The following is a 20,407-nucleotide window of genomic DNA, read 5'->3' as shown; positions in this document are numbered from 1 at the left end:
GGTTAAATGGTGGAGCACATTGAGAACTTCCAAAAAATTGAATATAAGGGTAAATGATATTTGAGAGGAGCATAGGATTGATAGGTTCATATGGAATTTAAAGGATAAAATCCAACATGAGGTTTGCCTTTCGGAACTTGATTCATTGGAAAATGCATTCAGGTTGGTGAGAAAAATTGAACGAAAAATTATGGCAACAAGGAAGCCTACCACTCACAACTATAAAGGTGGAAGTGTTGTTTCCCATAGCTTTCCACGACATACGAGGTTGAAACCAAAAAAATTGGAAGAAAAAAGAGTAAAATGGCTTTGTTATAGTTGTGATAACAAATACACTAAAGGTTATAAGTGTGTTCAAAAGAAATTATTTTACATATACTGTGAAGAGTAGGCAGAAAGTTATACGAAATGTAAAAGGAAGATGATATACACCAGGAACGAACCCTAGAGAAACAATATATTAATACAACCATATATTGTATTGCATTGGTGGGAATTACCACTCCTCAAACTCTCAAGATAGAAGGACATATCAAGAATAAAAAGGTATTAGAGTTGATTGATTCAGGTAGTACCCATAATTTTATTCATTGTAAGATAGTCAAGGAATTGAATTAGTTCCTATATCCAACACCAGAGTCTCAAGTGATGGTTGCAAATGGAGTAACCATAAATTTCTCTTGAAAGTTCTAAGTATCCAGTTATCCATGGGAGAATATGTATTGAATAGTCCAATTCTTTCCATTCCAATGGGTAGTTCTGTTGTTGTACTAGGAGTCTAATGGCTATAATCTTTGGGTAAAATATCTTTTAATTTTCAAGAACTTTCCTTGAAATATTTTATGGAAGGAAAGGAAGTTGAATTAAGGGCTATGGCAGGGAAATATAGAAATATAATAAACTCTAATGTTATCACAAATCTTCTAAAGAAAGAACAATGGGGAATAATTGCACAATTATGTTCACTAGAGGTTCCCACATTGAAATCATCTATTTCTCTAGATCTCCAAAAACTCTTGGACAATAATGCCAAGGTATTGGAGACTCCCAAAGGCCTCCCACCTATTCGTGACCATGACCATGATATTCATTAGATTCCAGGAAGTGTTCCTCCAAACATTAGGCCTTACAGATATCCCTATGCCCAAAAGAGTGAAATTGAACGTATGGTTGCATAAATGCTAGAGGCTAGTATAATTCATCCTAGTCAAAGTTCTTTCTTTGCTCCAATAGTATTGGTGCACGAGAAGAATGTATCATGGTGCATGTGTAAAGATTATAGGGAGATCAACAACCTCACTATTAAAGATAAATTTCCCATTCAATTCATGGATGAATTATTGGATGAATTACATGAAGGAATTTACTTCACCAAGTTAGATCTTCGTTCAGGATATCATCAAATCAGAATGAAGATTGAATGCATTCCAAAAAAGAAATTTATAACTCATGAGGGTCATTATGAATTCTTGTTCATGCCTTTAGGCCTTACCAATGCAACTTCTACATTTCAAGGTTTGATGAATTCCATTTTCAAATCCTTCCTTAGAAAATTTGTGTTAGCATTTTTTATGATATACTAATCTACAACAGGTCTTGGAAGGATCCTGTTCAACATGTTGATAGGGTGCTCAAACTATTGGAGGAGAACCAATTATATGTGAAAACCTCCAAATGTTTCTTTGGAGTACATGAGGTGGAATATCTGGGTCATATTGTATCTCATGAAGGTGTTAAGATAGACCCTAGAAAACTTAGATCCATTAAGGAATGGAAAATTCCCACATCCATAAAGCATATACGAGGATTCCTTGAGTTGATAGGGTATTATCTCAAGTTTGTTAATAATTATGTGAGAATAGAAGCACCTGTAACAACATTAATGAAGAACTATGCATTTTCATGGACTCCAGAAGCAACGATGGCCTTTGAACATCTTAAAGAGGAAATCTCCCAAGCACCAGTATTAGCTACACCAGACTTCACAAAAACCTTCATTGTGGAATGTGATGCCTCAGGAAATGGAATTGGTGTTGTTTTAATGCAAGGAGGAAGACCCATTTCTTTTGAAATTCATCCAATCAAACGAAAGTATTTACACAAAGATATTTATGAAAAGGAAATGTTGGAAATACTACATGTACTTAAGATAGGTGACATTCCCTAATGGGAAGACACTTCAAGGTAAAAACAAATCATGATAGTCTTAAATACTTTTTATAACAAAGATTATCTTCAGAAGAGAAACAAAAATGGGTCACAAAGATGTTGGGTTATGACTTTGAAATCATCTACAAAAAAGGGAAGCAAAATGTTGTTGTAGATGCACTCTCAAGGAAGGATGAGGATGTGGAAGCATTGTTTTGTGTCATTTCTATTACCCAACAAGATTGGATAAACGAAGAAAGGGATAAATGGAAGAATGACGAAGAAGTGTGGGCACTCATTCAAAAGTTGCAACAAGATCCCAGTACATTTGACACATTTAGCTGGAAAAATGATTTGTTATGGTACAAAGATCACTTATACCTCTTGTTGCAGGCCCCGAAAATCGGGTCGACAACAAGGGGGATACCCGCCCGATCCGGACCTTGGTTGGTAGCTTCTTATCCGTTTGGTATAGCGGGTCCGACTGGGTAAAATGGGACCAGTTTCCCAATCTATGAGTGTGTGTGTGTAGAATTCGATGTTGCTGATCTAACAGTTCCTATTTAAGATATTCTAATTCAAACTTTAATCTATTTCTATGCTATTGTAATCTAATAAACAATAACATATAAGTCTATACTAACTCGGGATGTAATTCTTCTATTATGCGATCTAAAGAGATTTCAAATAACAACTGGTAATAAAGATCATTCAACGATTATAAGAAAGGAAATCAATCAAGATGAACCACTTTGCATAAAATGTTAGACGAAACACTTGTGAAAACATATCGCATAATAAGCTATTCATATATTAAGCATAAATAAATAGCTATCACCGTACAAAAGTGCCAAATGATAACTCAAGCATTCATGCAATAATACTTAAACAACTAAAAATTGTATATCACTTTAACATATAAGCAGAAATGGTCAAGAGATAAAAGTACCATTTATGACTAGTCCTACTTATAAGCTTCAAGTGACAATGATTTATCTCTCCTTGCTCTAACATCCACTAAGAGTACAGAAGTGCAACATCAGTAGCAGATATCAAATGCAAACATCAACAAATCTTGATCCATTCATTCACCAAAACCTCCTCGGAGGGTGCAAAAGTGCATGTTCTGAGGACAAGTTTTTGATAAATTGTTGGACCCTTCTCTAAATGCATGAGAAGGGTTTAAATACTACTAACTAAATAACTTAATTACATAGATTCAGGATACAGTTTAAATGACCGCCCTTTTTCTAAAAATTAAATCTAATATCTAACTATTTCTGCATTTGCTCCTTAATGTTGTGAGCATTCAATACTTGCTTGGGTAGAGTCGGTTGATTGTATTCTACTTTTGGTTGAGCTAAGAAAACCGAAATGGTAAGAGCTGGCACCATCTTTTCAGCAACATGGATTATATACTCGAGAGTCATCCTCTGACTATGTGGATTTACTACGTATGCCCAGTAATAATCCAAGTTCAACTTGGTTAACCCTTGAATTGCTTCTGCCTTTTTCTTTAGCTTTCTGTTTCCATTTTGTTCTTTACCATTGCTTTCCTACATTTTTCGGGCTTACAAGTGAATGAGCAGTTAGAGGCTTTCCTTCTCGCACAATTTTCTCAACAATGCACGATTAGCGCTAGGCACTAATCGCGCATCAGAAACTGCCTCTGTTCCTTGATCCGGGCTTCTCTGATGCATTTTTCGCCTTTGGCGCCTTTTTCTTTACTGGGTATAAGCTTCAAAATTTGTAAAAATACTACTTTCGGGAGCTCTTGGCCTTGAGCGTTAAACCACCTGTTGATATTAGCATTATTCAATACTCATTCAACCATGGCTGTAAATGAAAGATCTGTAATAGATAGCTCAGCAACGTTCTGTGAATCTGCGGCTCTGTTGCATGTAGGCGTCTTTTCTCTGTCTTTGAACATTGGAGTGCTACCCTTTTTTTTTACCACTTCCTGCACATTGCTTCGTGTAACTTCTGTTTTTCGTTCTTGCACTTCACAAGTGAGGAAAGAGTAATGACAATAAAAATCGATAGGAAAGCTTTAAACTCCATGGATGTACAAAAGGATGCCACCTGACGTAACCTGGCTCTTTGAAAAACACAAAACCATATTTCATTAACACCTGGCGTATAATTCATTAATTATCATTAAAGCGCGTATCCAGTTCTTGGTTTATGGAAAAAAATTTCTTGAATATTGAGCCAGGGAAATTTGCGATGGGATGTTTCTGCGATTCGCATCGCAGCATCGCGTTATCGCAGTATCGCATTATCACAATTTCATTGTGCTGTGTTATCGCAAGGTCGCTTGATCGCGCTATCGCAAGATCGCAGATCACAGTATCACAGTATCGCAAAATTGCAGATTGTTGTAATCGTTAAATCGTTATGTGTTTCTCATGCAACTTTGCAATATGCGATATTGCATGTCGCGATTTTTTTAAGGTTTTCCAATGTGAGCGTTTCTTAATGCATGCAATGAGATGGAGTTCGCGTCGCAATCTTGCAGTTTATCATTTTTACTCATAAGGAAATGTCCTATCATTCTTTGCGCGATGCGATGTTTCTTAAGGAGTAAAATACATGAGCCTTAATTGATTTTTTGAATTTTTTACTAAGGGTCCCCACTTACCTAGTGTTATTTCTAATACTAAATAAGGAGGGGGGGGGTTGTTGGTGGCCACAACAATTGGTGATTCACTTGGAAGAGCCGGTTATCTCTACTTTTCTATTGAATTTTCTAAACTTCCAAAACAGAAATTTTTTCAGAAAATTAAACTTTATTATGGAAAGATAAAGTACATTATGCTCTAAACTATCAATGATATTTTGTTTCAACCATTTTCCACTTTGATTATTTGCTTCCTCAGGCTAGTCCTTGTATTTACATGATTCATTACTTGGTCTTGTAAAGATAAAACAAAGTCTCCTCTGTAAACAAGTTTTAAATATGCTCATTTGTCGTAGGTAGAGCCTCTGCTGCCAGCAGGCGTTTATAGCCTCGACAGGGTTACCTGTTACCCAACAATGATCCTTTATCCTACTTGAGGCAGCCTACAACTTTCAAAAGAAAAATCCATATCCACACTTATTGCTTTGATTTTCTTTTTATTCTTAAAGAAAAATGTCTTGGTTTGGTAGCCAAATTATGACACAGTCATTCACTTGATTTATAACTTTGCTGAACAAGTTGTCTCGTGATGAGACCTCTTGTCTTTTGATTGCAACAATCTTGAGTCATTGCCCTGTTGTGGTGTACAGTATTGGCAATGTCAGCAAGTTATAATATCTACGATAATGATAAGCCGGCTCGTGATGAGACCTCTTATTCTTCAAGATAAAGTGTACCCTTGGGTTGTTCCTCTGAAAGTTGCGATTTCCTTAGTAGGGAGGAAGTCATTGTTTCCTTAAGATGGCTCTGGACAACAATAATAGAGTTTTTGGAAACAGTTGTTCTACAGAGAATCTCTATTTTGTTATTGATTCCTTTCATTGTACTGAGGTAAAACAATTTCTTCACTAAAGGTTGTTTTCATCAAACTTTTTTAAAGTTGAAACTAGTATCATATCTAGACTAGAGTCTTTAACTATATCTATCAATAATAAAGATCAGTTTTCCAAAAGATTTGTTATTTATACAAGCGAAAAGTTCAAAATCTGAAAGAGAATTGGTGTCTTTTTTGTAAATGCCTAATGTAACTACTCACAACTGGTTTTATTATAAAAAAGAAAATCACCTATTCTACAAAAATAGAAGAATAATCTTCTATGGAAAATATTTCTTGAGAATTTGTCCATTAACAGGAAAAGGATCCCTCTTACCTGCTAAATCCTGTAACACAAACGTTGATGGACTTATGACTTCTATAATTTGAAAAGGACCAAGCCACATTCTCTGAAATTTTGTATGTTTGCCCTTTTCTTCATGAGCCTTGTCCCACTTTAAAACTAAATCTCCCATCTAAAAATCTTTTCTGGTCATTATGTTTGAATCAAAAAAGGATTTTACTAGTGCTTGATGATGAGCATGTGTTTTCCTAGCCTGTTCTCATTGTTCTTCTAATTTAATTATTTCCATTTGTCTCAGGTGTAAGGAGGAAGTGGGTACTTCATCAATGTATTGAACTAAAGACAAAGAGGGAATTTCTAAGTGAGTCGGAAGAACCACTTCTTCCCCATAAACTAAATTAAAGGGAGAAGTGCCGATAGAAGCTTTTTGCGTTATTCGGTCTGCCCATAAAGCATATATCAATGCCTTGTGCCAATTCTTATGATTTTGGTCAACTGTTCTTTTAATAATCCTGATTAGGTTTTTATTTTGTGACTCAGCTAGCCCATTGCCTTGTGGGTAGTAATTGGCCGAATATTTAAGTTTGAATCCTCTTTTAAGTGTGAATTCAGTCATTGAATTTCCAGAAAAGTATGATGCATTATCAAACATTAAAGCAGATGGCAATCCAAACCTAGTGATTATAAATTGATCTATGAACTCAATGATATTTTCAGAATTAGTCGTCTTGAGCGGAATTGCTTCTACCCACTTAGTAAAATAATCTGTTGCTGTGAGGATGTATCTATGCTGCTTAGAAGAGTGAGGATTGATCTCACCTATTGTCCAAGCCCCACTGACTGAAAGGTTGCTCGATGTTTACTGGCTGTAGTGGCAAGGATGGCTTCGTTTGTCTTCCAGCAGTAGTTTGGCAGACTTGACATCTCCTCACGTAACTGTGTGAGTCTTTAAATAACGTGGGCCAATAATATCCTGCACGCAATATTTTATGTGCAGTAGCATCTCCAGCATAGTTTCTGCCTGCCGGCCCATTGTGGAGTTCCTGCAAAACGTTTTCAGCTTCAGATTTCTCAAGACACCTAAGAAGAACAGAATCATAATTTTTCCTAAAAAGAATATCATTTATGAGCTGATATTGTTTGGCTTTCAACCTTAGAGCTCTTTTCTTAGTATGATCGAGGTGTGAAGGAGCATACCCGTTCTTAAGATAATAAATGATATCAGTGTATAATGATTCTGCATCATTTAGGCTTACCTCGCACATTTGTACCTCTTCAGATAGATTTTTAGAAATTTGCGCTGCTCCAGCCAGCATTTTGCAGAAGCCTTGACCTCTTACAATGTTTGCTGGTTTAATCTCAATGTCATATTCCTGTAAGGCAGTAACCCAATTGGCCCTTTTCTCACCCACATCCTTCTGTACTAGAAGGTTCCTTACCGCTGGAAATGGTACTATAATCTTAGTATGGGTTTTAAGTAAGAAAGGTTTGAAGTATTTGACCGCTTTGAAAACAGCATAAGCCTGTTTCTCCACGTCTGAATAATTTAATTTAGCACCCTGTAAATTTGAACTGAAAAAAGCAATTGGGGCTTCAGCTTTTTCTTTATTTGCTTGAGTTAATATCGTAGCATATGACTTATCTGAGGCAAATGTGTATAAAATAAAAGGCTCTGAAAAATTCGGAGTTGCTAAAGATGGAGCATTAATAATAGCTTGTTTGATCAGGTTGATTGCTTCATGTTCATCTTGGCCCCATTTAAAATTTTAATTATTTTTAATCATGGTTTGCAAAGGAGATACGATTCGTGAAAAATCTGGAATGAATCTCTTTACAAAGTTGATCTAACCAAGGAAAGATTGCATGGCTTTTTTGTTATGAGGTAGGGATATTTCAGAAATTTCTTTGATTATGTCGGGATCAATGTGAATACCAGATTTTGACACTATGAATCCTAGAAGTTTTGGGTTAAGTGAAATTCCATACCTTAAACATCGTTGAAAGATTTGTTTCAAGTCTTTGAGATGGTCGCTTCGTTTCTTCGAATACACTATTATATCATCCAAATAAGTTACTACAGATTTATTGACTAAACCTTTGAATGCGATGTCCATGGATCTCTGAAATGTGGCACCAACATTAATCAAACCAAATGGCATCTTTCGATATGCGTATGTGCCCCATTTAGTTCTGAATGTGGTTTTCAATTGATCATCAGGATGTACCAACACTTGATTGTATCCTGAAAATCCATCCAAGAAAGACATTAATTCTAAGCCCACCACTTCCTGCAGTATCTGTTCCATAGGTGGTAAAGGAAAATTATCTTTTTGATAGGATTTGTTAAGGTTTCGAAAGTCAATGAAAATCCTAATATCTCCGTTTTTCTTTCTAACAAGTACCATATTAGAGACCCATTTGGAATGTCTGACGGGAAAGATTATTCTGGCTTTCAATAACTTACTGAGTTCAGTTTTTATCTGATTTTCTAAATTGGGGTGGATCTTTCTCAACTTTTGTTGGACAGGTTTTTCATTATCGATCATGGGAATAGTATGTGGGATGATGGAAGTGTCGTATGTTTTGAGCTCATCATAATTCCAGGCAAAAACATTTTTATATTGTCTCAAAAGACGAATATACGCTAGTTTCTCTTCAGGGGCTAGGCCGAGGCCTAGATTAATGTTTTTTGGGTTGGCATCGGTTCCTAGGTTTACTAATTCATAGTTCAAGGTTGAACTTTGGAGTTTTGAATTGGTAGACCTCTTAAACCGATCTTTCAAATCGTACAAGTCTTCTAACTTGACCACCGACTTCAGTATAGCATTGTTAGTGCTATCTTATTGCAATTGTCTATCGTGCCGGTCTTCGTCAATTATTTGATTGGAGTAGGATCCTTCAGATGTGAGGAAATTTACAATATCAGGATCGTCATTGAATACTCTTAGATTTCTGATGTTATCAGGAATGGATGGTCTAAAGATTAATTCTATTGAGAATCTATCTGGACTAAAATCTTCAGAAGGAATAAGCTTAGAAGCTATGTTAGCCAAAAGGTCTGCACTTGCGTTGTGGAGCCTGGGAATTGAAGAAATATTAAACACTATGAAATGCTCAATCAGATCTTGAACTAAGGATTGATAATGTTTTAAATGACCTGATAAGAAATGTCTAATGTTACATACCTGTTTAACCACAATCTCAGAGTCTCCGAAAACTTTAAGGTACTTGACGTTTAACCCGATTGCTTTGTACAAGCCTTGGACCAAAGCCTCATATTCTGCTGTATTGTTGGTGCAATCGAATTCAATTCTGCATGTGAGCATGATTTTATCTCCTTCTGGAATAATCAGAACGCATCCTGCTCCTGCTCCTTCGTTAGATCTAGAACCATCAAAAAATAATTTCCAAAACAAAGATTTATTTACAGGTTTATCTAAAAAATTGATACATTTCGAACTATCAGTTCGAGAAAAATTTTCGACTTGGGACAAAACAGAGTGTTCTAAATAGGGTGACGCATGAGCATTGAAATTGCTGAGGAAAGAATCTACCGAGTAATTGCCAATAATGCTGCTGTTATACGCTACTAGTTCATTCTCCCCCTCTAGCTCCGTTACTATTTACTTTTGATGTAGCTCTCGTTCAACTTTTATTTGATTTGGTTTACCATCGTAGGGAAGCCACATGTGGGACCAGTTGGTTGCGAAGTACCCATGAAGTTTTTCTGACCAATCCCTGCTAAGAATTAAGCCATAGAATTCTGGGATATCAGCAACTAGAATGTCAATAACTTGACATACCTTTGGGTTGGACGACAACCTTATGGTTACTTGATTTAGTTCACCAATCACTTCGACTTGAGATCGATCTAGTTGAACTATGCGCACAGCGGATTTCTGCGGTTGAACGTTTAACTTGGCACATATGGATTTGGGTAAAATATTCGATGACGCACTAGAATCTACCAAATAATTGTGCATATTTTTATTGAAGATTTCATAAGTAAGGAGAAACGGGGGAGTGTGAGATCTTGATCTTCCTCTAATTAGAGTGATGTCATTTGGATCAATCTTATTGATCGCACTAGTTGGAGTTCTTCCCATGTTATGGGAAGCTTGAGAAAGTATAGTGGCAGGCAAAGGTGCAACTGGCATGGCATGTAATTATTTCATCATTATTTTCTGTTGATGCTTTAACTTGCTCAGTTCGTAAAGCGTGATGTTGGCCCTAGTCTTTTTCATGTCTTCTATAATATTGTACTCCATTTCATCCGACACTATTAGTGTTTTAGATGGAGTTGTTTCATCTGTTTGGACTGGGCTGGTTTGAGTCGCTTTAGATGTCGTTTTCTTTGTTGCGACTTTATCCTTTATCGCAGAGCTTGCGCTCTTTGGCTTAGGGATAGTTTAGGGAGGATCAAGATGATTTTTGCTTCGTGTGCTAACTGGGAATACTTCTTGATCTTCTTCTTGTGGGAGGATGAAATCCCACATTCCTTGTAATTCCACTGTAACTTCTTCGTCATCAGTCTACCCTTCAGTGGAAATTTCCTCTTCCTCTTCCTCGGATTCAGCATTTGAAATGGCATTGGGTGGCTTTGGATCTGTTGAAGGACCTCTTTCAAAAGCTCTGTAGGGCTTTTTTGAAAAAGTTTTTGCTACTTTCTTTTTTATGTTTACCATTTCATTGGACATGGTCTTTAGAACTTTCTGCAATCCTTCCAAATCAAATGGATCTTTTGCTTGTTTCTTCTTGGAGTCTTCCTTGAAGGTGACTTTTTTGGATTTGCGTTCCTCTATTGCAGATTTATTTTCCAGGGCTATTATTCGTTTCTCTACTGCTATTGCTTCTTTCATGTTATCGACTAAGGTTGTTTTATTGGCCCTGTCCACGAAGATTGCTATGTTTGATGGTAGAGCGGTGATATACCATTCACATCGTACTTCTTCACTGGGCTGGGAAGCAATAGGAATTTTGTTGAAACGTAAATTGAAATCCTTGATAGGCTCTCTAGTTTCGGGTCTATGGTTGGATAGGGTCATTGATTAACGTCACCATAGACCTGTCATCACCAAACTTGGTCAGGAATTGCTCCTGGAAGATGTCCCAACTTGTGATGGATCCAGAGGGTAATGAAAAATACCATGACCCGGCTGTTCCTTGCAGAGTATAAGGAAAAAGCCGAAGAACAGCATCTTCATTAGTAACCCCATTGAGATTAATGGATAGCATGAAGTTGTTTATGTGCTCTTCTGCTAGCATGCCTGCCTTGGGATTAAATTTAGGCAGCCATTTCTCAGGATGGGCCGGTATTTGACTCAAGGGTGTAGGCATTAAGACTGCCCCAGGGTTATTCCATGGAGACTGGGCCATCATTGAACTGCTAACAGAGGAAAGTGCAGAAGATGATCCCTGTGGCTGGGAGGATGAGGATACTACGATTGTAGATGATTGAAGAGGGGTTGTGGGGGTCCATGTGGACGATGATCTAGAGTTGTGGAGTGGATGGTTGACTTCACGGTGAAGAAGTTGAGATGGATGATGTTGACGACAAAGTCTCGCTGTCGGACTCTTTAGGTGATTTCCTCGCTCTTTTCCTGGTGGGAAGAGGTAATTCGGTTGGCTGAATGCCAAACGTTTTCACTCTTTAGCCTGGTCAGGGGATGAGCAGGATTGTAATGCGAAGTCACGATGCCTTGAGATTTATCAGACCTTTGAGGAGAAATGTAAAATCGCTGAAGTTTGTGAATCAGAGATTCAACTTCAGGAAGTTCAACGGTAGATTGTTCTGAAATATCAAGGTGCATAGCAGCGGTTTATACTTGAGCGACTTCTGACTCTGGATTTAAGTGTAATGGAGAAGTCGGGGGAGATAATGAGGGTGATTTACTCTCAGAATGATATTCAGATTTGGATTTACTTGCCATTCATAGTTCAAGCCCTCCTTCTAGCGCCAAATATGTTGAAGGCCCCGAAAATCGGGTCGAAAACAAGGGGGCTACCTGCCCGGTCTGGACCTTGGTTGGCAGCTCCTTATCTATTTAGTATAGCGGGTCCGACTGGGGATAATGGGACTAGTTTCCCAATCTATGAGTGTGTGTGTGTAGAATTTGATGTTGTTGATCTAACAGTTCCTATTTAAGATATTCTAATTCAAACTTTAATATATTTATATGCTATTGTAATCTAATAAATAGTAATATCTAAGTCTATACTAACCCGGGATGTAATCCTTCTATTATGCGATCTAAAGAGATTTCAAATAACAATTGGTAATAAAGATCATTCAGTGATTATAAGAAAGGAAATCAATCAAGATGAACCACTTCGCATAAAAAGTTAGATGAAACAGTTGTGAAAAACATATCACATAATAAGCTATTCATACATTAAGCATAAATAAATAGCTATCATCGTACAAAAGTGCCAAATGGTAACTCAAGCATTCATGCAATAATACATAAACAACTAAAAACTGTATATCACTTTAAGATATAAGCAGAAATGGTCAAGAGATAAAAGTACCATTTATGACTAGTCCTACTTATAAGCTTCAAACGACAATGATTTATCTCTCCTTGCTCTAACATCCACTAAGAGTACAGAAGTGCAACATCAGTAGCAGATATCAAATGCAAACATCAACAAATCTTGATCCATTCATTCACCAAAACCTCCTCGGAGGGTGCAAAAGTGCATGTTCTGAGGACAAGTTTTTGATAAATTTCTGGACCCTTCTCTAAATGCATGAGAAGGGTTTAAATACTACTAACTAGATAACTTAATTACACAGATTTAGGATACGGTTTAAATGAACGCCCTTTTTCTAAGCAAAACTATTTCTAAAAATTAAATCTAATATCTAACTATTTCTGCATTTGCCCCTTAATGTTGCGAGCATTCAATATTTGCCTGGGTAGAGTCGGCTGACTGTCTTCCGCTTTTGGTTGAGCTAAGAAAACCGAAATGGTAAGAGTTGGCACCATCTTTTTAGCAAAATGGATGATATACTCGAGAGTCATCCTCTGACTATGTGGATTTACTACGTATGCCCAGTAATAATCCAAGTTCAACTTGGTTAACCCTTGAATTGCATCTGCCTTTTTCTTTAGCTTTCTGTTTCCAGTTTGTTCTTTACCATTGCTTTCCTACATTTTTCGGGCTTACAAGTGACTGAGCAGTTAGAGTCTTTCCTTCTCGCACAATTTTCTCAATGGTGCGTGATTAGTGCTAGGCACTAATCGCGCATCGGAAACTACCTCCATTCCTTGATTCGGGCTTCTTTGATGCGTTTTTTGCCTTTGGCGCGTTTTTATTTATTGGGTATAAGCTTCAAAATTTGTATGAATACTGCTTTCGTGAGCTCCTGGCCTTGAGCGTTAAACCACCTGTTGATATTAGCATTATTCAATACTCATTCAACCATGAATGTAAATGAAAGATTTGTAATAGATAGCTCAGCAGCGTTCTGTGAATCTACGACTCTATTGCATGCAGGCGTCTTTTCTCTGTCTTTGAACATTGGAGCGCTACCCTTTTTTTTACCGCTTCCTGCACATTGCTTCGTGTAACTTCTGTTTTTTGTTCCTGCAGTTCACAAGTGAGGATAGAGTAATGACAATAAAAATCGACAAGAAAGCTTTAAACTCTACAGATGTACAAAAACATGCCACCTGATGTAACCTGGCTCTTTGAAAAATGCAAAACCATCTTTCATTAACAACTGGCGTATAATTCTTTAATTATCATTAAAGCGCGTATCAAGTTCTTGGTTTATGGAAAAAAATTTCTTGAATATTGAGCCAGGGAAATTTGCAATGGGATTTTTCTGCGATTCGCATCGCATCATCGCATTATCTCAGTATCGCATTATCGCAATTTCATTGTGTTGTGTTATTGCAAGGTCGCTTGATCGCGCTATCACAAGATTGCGGATCGCAGTATCACAGTATCGCAAAATCACAGATTGCTGTAATCGTTAAATCATTATGTGTTTCTCATGCAACTTTGCAATATGCGATATTGCGATATCGCATGTCGCGATTTTTTTAAGGTTTTCCAATGTGAGCATTTCTTAATGCATGCGATGTGAGGGAGTTTGCATCGCAATCTCACAGTTTATCATTTTTACTCATAAGGAAATGTCCTATCATTCTTTGCACGATGCGATGTTTCTTAAGGAGTAAAATACATGAGCCTTAATTGATTTTTTGAATTTTTTATTAAGGGTCCCCACTTACCTAGTGTTATTGCTAATACTAAATAAGGAGGGGGGTTGTTGGTGGCCACAAAACCTCTGTAAGAATTCCCAAATCAAACACAAGATTCTTTTGGAATTGCATGCCTCTACATTAGAAGGGAACTCAGGATTTTTAAAAACTTACCACAAGGTCAAGAAGGAATTTTTTTTGGATGGCCTTAAATTTGATATTCAAAAGTTTGTCGTGGACTATTTGGTTTTCCAAGAGAATAAAGTTGAAACAATTAAGACTCTGGGACTATTACAACAATTATCCATTCCAAGTCAATGTTGGGAGTAGGTGTTAATGGAATTTAACATAGGTCTATCCATGTCCGAAGGAAATATTGTCATCATGGTGGTAACTGATAGACTTATCAAGTATGCACACTTTTGTGCATTATCTCATCCATTTAAAGCCAGTACAATTGTTATTATCTTTATGGAAACAATACAAAATCTACATGGAAAACCAAATATTATTGTAAGTGAAAAAGATCCCATTTTCACTGGAAATTTTTCAACATAATTATTTTCTTGTTTGGGTATCGGTTAACTCATATCTCATGTTATCATCCTTAATCTAATGGGAAAACTGAGATTATGAAAAAATGTTTGGAAGGATATATTTTTTTCTTCGTAATTGATAAAGAGACACAATGGGTCAAGTGGTTTCCTATGGATGAACGGTGGTATAACACTTCCTTCCATACTGCAACAAAAATGACACCATTTGTGGCACTTTATGGATATCATCCACCATCCATCACATCATATTTAAGAGAAAATTCTATGGTTTAAGAAGTGGAAGATCACATTGAGCATCAACAACAAGTTCTTAAGCTCTTAAATGATAACCTCACTTTAGTGCATAATAGAATGAAACAATAGGAAGATCAACATCGCAACAAAATAAGTTTTGATGTAAGTGACTGGGCATTTCTACGACTACAACCATACAAAAAAATGTCCCTCAAGCAAGTTAATAAGGATAATAGATTATCACAAAAGTATTATGGTCCATGTAAAGTGTTTAAAAAGATTTGTACTATGGTATACAAATTGGAGCTTCCTGGATCTTTCCAAGCACACCCAATTTTCCATGTTTCATGCTTAAAGAAGGTTATAAGTGACAAGCTCCCAGTTCAAACAATATCTCCAGAACTTCACTAGGAAGGGAAAATCATATTGGAACCTAAAGTAGTCGCAGAAACAAGGACTCAACAACTATGAAATTGATCAATTTCAGAGTATCTCATCAAGTGGAAGAACTTACCCACTGAAGATTCCACATGGGACGATGAGAATTTTATACAGAAGCATCCAAAACTACTGATGCGTTGAGGACAACAATTGTTTTAAGGATAGGGGAATGTTAGGTCCTTATGATACTAGTTGATTCCCCCATTATTATTGCCATTATATCCCTTATTGTTATTTTTGTGCCTATGTTGTCCCCATATTGTTATTATTGTGCCCCATAAAAGCCCACTATTGTAATTGTTGTGCCCTTACATTATTATTTTTATGTCGACCTTGGTTATATTGTGACCCCTTAGACTCCTATATATAGAAAGGAGGTTTTTTTCATTTGAATCATCGAAGAATTGTTCATTTGTGTAATGTAAATTTGGTTGCCCCCTTGAAGGGGCTGATTTTGAAGTCATTGATTTAACTTTTCTTATATTTTGTGAGTTGGTTGCATAACAGAATGTTATTTCCCAATATGCGTACATATCTCATTCCCAAATACATTTACAAAAAAAATTTCATAAAAAGGGTTAGCTTGCTTTTTTATTAATCTAAGGGGAAATCTCATTAATACAAGAAAACCCATAGGTTTTTTTTCTCAACAGGCACATTTTTAGCACAAATTAAAAAACCAGATATATCAGGAGGTGGAAAATAGTAGAACACGTCATTTAAAACTGAAATCACTTAGAAATAAAGAAGATTGAGGGGATGGCAAAAAAAATTTTTAGCTGTGTAAAATTGGGTTAAAAACTAAAAAAAAAGTTATTTTGTCAAATAAATTGTAAGAAATTGAGGTCGAATTTAAGGAATGTTAAAGCGGTTTTTGTCACAAATACATTTTTTTTTCATCCCCATAGGGATATTTCCAATTAATAACAATTATCACATCTTTGGAGGCCAAATTTCTAAGCTCAGGTTTGTACATTTGTATTTTGTTCATAACACAAGAATTCAAGAACTTAAGTCATTAGTTTTGAATTTTAACCAAGATAACTACAAAGTTATGCACAAGTGTACTTAAATCATTGATTCAAATATTATTGTGCAATATCGGCATGAATTTTTATGCTTATGGCTTGCATTTTATTCCAAATTTTTGTCATAGTAATTTTTTTTTAAAAGTGCATACTTCGTTGATTATAAAACTTATTATATAATAGTTTATAACATAAATTTTATTATATAAAAAGTTTATAGCATAATTATAAAAACTTATATATAAAAACTTATTTTGTTGGCATCCTCAGTGTTCATCGTGAACTTCCCTCCTTAACGTGCATCCTAGACCTCCATCCTTAGAGTGCATCCTCAAATTCCATCCTCGATGTGCATCCTTAGTGTGCATTCTCAAGTTCCATCCTTAACATGCATTCAACTCTCATTTGAATAAATCATCATCCATGGAAACATAGTCCTATTATGCCACATCATTAGCTAACAAATGTGATTTCCAAGTTGGTATTTTCTAAGTGAAAATATTCCAAGACAACATTTGTGAATGGAATGAAAGAAGCAAGTAACTAGAGGGTATGCTCGATATACTCTCAAGAGAATGATTCCATCAATTTCTTTTTGGAGAATTGAATTTCAGAACTAAAGGGATAGATGTGGCTAATTTTAATTATGATCATGAGTTGAAGGAATTGGTAATTTTTGGGCATAAGGTTTATTTAGACCTTGATTTGGTTTCTAGAGAAACTAAAACACCACACAAGGGAGGAGTAATGTTGGACCACTTGAAAACCCCTAAGGTTGAAAAGGTTGAGATTACCAACAAAATTTGTGGAAAAATAATATTTGTTCCCATAAATTATTTAAATATAAGAGGTGTTCCTTGAGGATTATATAAAATCCTGATTGATATTATCCTTTGGACCATATTTAATCACCATAAGAAATATATTTCCAATGAATTCGTGAAGTTGTTCAAACACTTGGTTGAATACTTGGCCATATATGTACCTTTTATATTGGCTAAGAAATTGCATTAGGTATTGCAGGAAAGTAAACTTAAGAGGGTCAAGTTCAACTACCCTGGTACACTACAAAAAATTGTTAACCTATATCGAGCTAATTGTGTACGATAAAGGAGTACTAAAAACATGGAATAGGAGGTGTAAAGTGTAGGAAGACAATGAAAAAATACATCAACATTCTCCATTGAATAATGTGGAAATGATTACTTCTACTACCACTTCACAAATACATGAATACATTTTGGAGGAAAATATGGAAAATGTGGGAAGTGACATCAATCAAGTGAACGTTTGAATAAGTTGTTATTTTTATTACAAGTTTGGTAGGCTTAAGTAGATTCCAATATGAAAATATGGTGCATGGGTTTTTCAACACCGACGAAGAAGCTATTGATGATGGTATTCTACTGCATTAGAGGGTCAAGATGATTCTTGTATAAAACATTGTGAAATATGCATGACTAAAGATAACAAAATTATTGGACTCATGCATGAAGTTGAATATTTAAGAAATCCAAAGAGCCATTATCTTCTACACAAGTTCACCATGATTCCTCAAAAAAGAGTTGTGAAATATTCATGAATAAGGATCAATAGGTTCTTTGTATGATGTACGAAGTTGCATGCTTATAGAAATGTCTAGCGGACAATGAATATAGGACAAAGCTATATATAGAAAGGCATGAAATAAATATTAATGATTTGAAAGAGAAGCACGAAAATATATATATGATGGAATTAAGGAAATTAATGAATTTTCTAAAATGTATAAGACTTAAAAAAATAAAAAGGAAGCCAAGATACAACAATTTTAAAATGAGCTTAAAAAAAGCTTGCAGTTCTTAGCATACTACCTCTAAAGACGTGCACTCCTCCTGAACTAAAAATTATGAAAGAAGTGGAGGCGAAAGAAGAATATATTTTTACTTTAAAGGATTAGTTTCAAAAGAAAATCACTTAACATGTTACTAAACATAGTGAGGGGATAAAAAAATTATGAAAAAAGGGTTAAAATGATGGAGAGTAATATTTAAAATAAATATGAAGAGTGGAAAGGTGGTAATAAATTCAAGTCCTAGTTAGAGTTTTAGTTCTCACTAAGAGAAGAAGAGAATAAATTGGATTGAGCTATTGAATTAGTAATTTCTAAAGATAATAAACTCAATGATATCTTTCATAAGTATGATTGGGCCTTACGAGAGCAGGAGATTCCATTGTCTAAAGTTGTTGCAATAATGGATACTATAGGTGATTTGTTTGACACATAAAAAATAAATGAATCACTAAAGAAGAATATAACTAGGAATGGAAAGAAGATTCAGGAGCTTAAAAGAAAAACATTGGACAAGCACACAACATGGCATTTAGCATTCCAAAGTTAGATAAAAGATTTGAAATTTCCCAAATTATCACTTTAAAGAATAAACCCATACCTCTTGTAGTTCCAATTTTTCATGCCTTGGATCATACAAATATTAAGGCACTAGAATCTAATGAGGTACAAAAGGTTAACGCTGAATTGGGTCAAGTTAAATTTGAGTTGAGATTTGTAAAGGGTATTATTGAAGAAAAAGAAAAATATTACTCTTAAGTGTGAAAGTATATTGTTAAGTTGTTGTAGACGTACACTACTAAAAAATGTATGATGCAAAGTAGTTTGAAATAATATATACAAAGTGAAGGAGTTGGAAGATCAATTATAAGTAGGTGTTGTAACTTCCAAAGAACTAGATGCTTCTACACAATGAAAGAGAGATTATACTGAATTATATTCTTGGGAAGAGGAGGGCATGTATAAAACTCCCAATAAGCATAAAGGTATATAACAACAATATATGTATATGTTATAGAATAAATGCATTTCAGTGTTTCTATACTAGTTATAAATTATAAGCAAAGGAAATTTGGTTCCCTTAGTTTTGTCCCTAGAAAAAGAGAGCATAATTTTAAAATCAAGAGATACAAAATTAAACTTGGTCGATACATTTCCTGCTTGTATTAAAAGTAGTGATGTCATGGAAGTGACCAAAAAATGGCTTAAAACTATAAAAAAAAAAAACATAAAGATATAACAATTCATATACTCCATATAAGATCATATGGATGATTGGCTACATAATATGTGGATAATCTGAATATATCAATATGTCTAGACCAATAACCTTCTTGGAGAGAATATATGACTTGGAATTTATTTCTTTATAGACAAGTTCATATCTTTCACCATTTTCCATATAATGTTTCATTTTGATCATCCGTGACCCTTTTATTTTTTGTTGGTCTCATACTTCTTTTATTGGCACCAAGTTGTACAAAATTTTTAGCTTCCTTCCTTTGGATTTCAACTACTTCCCCTGGAATTTATTGGTTTCCCCCACTTTTCTCTACACCATTTATCAAGGATGGAACATCAATTTGATTGCGAGTGATTGTATCCATCATTGGCATATCAACGGTAGTTTCTCCACATGCTTCTAATCTCTCATTGTGCTTTGAAACTACAACAACAATTGCCCCATTATTTTAATGTATCATAGCATCCATTTAATCACACTAACCTGACACATTTCCTAAACTCAGAAATATTTACCATGTCAAAGTGCATGTAAAATATGTATTTTACTAGAAGTAAAATGATTTGTAACATAAGAAACATCAAAATTTCAAGTTCAGAAAATTTATAGATTTATAGGTTTGTACTCTCTTTTTACATATTTACACTCTGTTTTTTACATTCTACAAATTTACAGAGTTACTATTTTACACACTGTGCTATAGATTTATACTCTATTAATTTAGTATTTTACAATTCTACAAATTTACCGATTTAGTGAAAATCACACTCACCATTGGAGGGAAAGCTACGTTGTATTTTTTTAACATTATTTTTTGTCTTGTGCTTTCCAAGTCGATGTGATTCACTATAAGCTTTGATGCCATATTTTTTTATTTTCCTTGAAATTACAAGACAACCACTTATCTGTAAGGA

This window comes from Pinus tabuliformis, chromosome 9 (assembly GCF_031772625.1).
Source record: "Pinus tabuliformis cultivar Carrire ecotype Pingquan chromosome 9, CPIR1, whole genome shotgun sequence".
Classification (NCBI taxonomy): domain Eukaryota; kingdom Viridiplantae; phylum Streptophyta; class Pinopsida; order Pinales; family Pinaceae; genus Pinus; species Pinus tabuliformis.
This window is presented reverse-complemented; position numbering follows the sequence as displayed.